The following is a 1528-nucleotide window of genomic DNA, read 5'->3' on the forward strand; positions in this document are numbered from 1 at the left end:
GAAACTTATGCGATGGTTTTTAATGAAATTAAGTAATTAACGTCGTCGTTATATTACTGCTGGATGTGTATCTCTCATGGTCGATAGCATTGCATTAAAATATGTAACTATAAAAAAATGATTTACCTTTTAGACCACTAGTTTATTAGGTGAGTCCAAAAGTTTTTGCTCGTTTTTTTTTAATTAAAAAAGTGTACTCAGTGCGTGCAAGTTTTTGGCATCGCAAGGGAAAGGTAATTAACTATAACCTAACTATGAGTATTTCAATGTTTTGGAATTAGTACATAAACCCTGATGATGACAAGGTGCTTGTCGAAACCGGTTAGAAAAAGTGTACCTATAAAAAGTGGTTAAAACAAAGTAGTTTTATTTTATAAAGTTTATAAAATGTTCCACAAAGTATATGTGAAAAACATTCAAGAAATAAAATAAAAATAGGGTATATAAAACAGGAAATATTATGAAATTGTGAAAGAAAAACATTTGTTATTTGCCAATTAAGTTATATTTATTTAAATATAACGACTTGTTTCGGAAGCTATGCTTCCATCTTCAGTTCTAAATAGAAACTTAAATCATAAATAATTACCTTGTTCTATAAATAAGGAGGGGGTAATTTAAATTATATATATTATTTTAAAAATTTTCACCTTTGCTTTCCATTTTTCCTTTATTTTCAAACTCCACCTCCTGACTCAACCTATGCGAAGTTTTCTTCTGTCTTCCTCTGCTTTTTTTCTACTACATTTGCCTCATACATTTGTTTAACCGTTCTTTCCTCGCTCAAACTTTCCATATCGCTCACTCCTTTCAACAACGTCATAAATCCAAAAACTTGATTTTTCAGGAGATCGTTTTTAAAGTTTAAAAATATAATTCAATGTATTATCAAGCCACTTATTGAACTATTTTACTGTGTAACAGATCTATATAGGTAAAACCTGAATGTTTTTTCTTCATTTAAGGATATTTAAAAAAAAAATTAATTACACAATACTTTTTCTTCAAAATGCCAAATCAACACTTCCTGCCCTAGAGCGGGCAAATATTAAGTTAAAAATATGCCGCTTTTGCTAGGATATATATAGTACATTTTCTGGGCATTTCGAAAACACACGCAACTGAAAATTGACAATTTTTGATCCATGACGTTCTTAAAAGGAGTGAGTGATGCGTCTAAACCATCTCAACACACCTTTCTAAATTTCATCGATAATGCTTATTTTACCATTCGAACATCTATCATACATCGTCTGTGTATACACACTATTATGTTTTATGATCCTGAAAAAACTCAAACATTGCTTGAAACAAATTTAAAAAAACAAACTAGATTAAATTATCAATTATAATAAAATTTAATAGTATATTCATAAGTGCGCAAGTGAATTTGTCAGCAATTTTTTGAGTTATAAGATACGAGATGATATCATCGATGAGTTTTTATGATCTCTCAAAGAGGACTAAAGGTAATAAAACACTTACGGAAGACTAACCTGTCATTATTAATATTAATAAAAATTTGCTT

Source organism: Brachycentrus maculatus, unplaced genomic scaffold (genome assembly GCF_059751285.1).
Source record: "Brachycentrus maculatus isolate JH-2025_06_01 unplaced genomic scaffold, ASM5975128v1 h1tg000205l, whole genome shotgun sequence".
Classification (NCBI taxonomy): domain Eukaryota; kingdom Metazoa; phylum Arthropoda; class Insecta; order Trichoptera; family Brachycentridae; genus Brachycentrus; species Brachycentrus maculatus.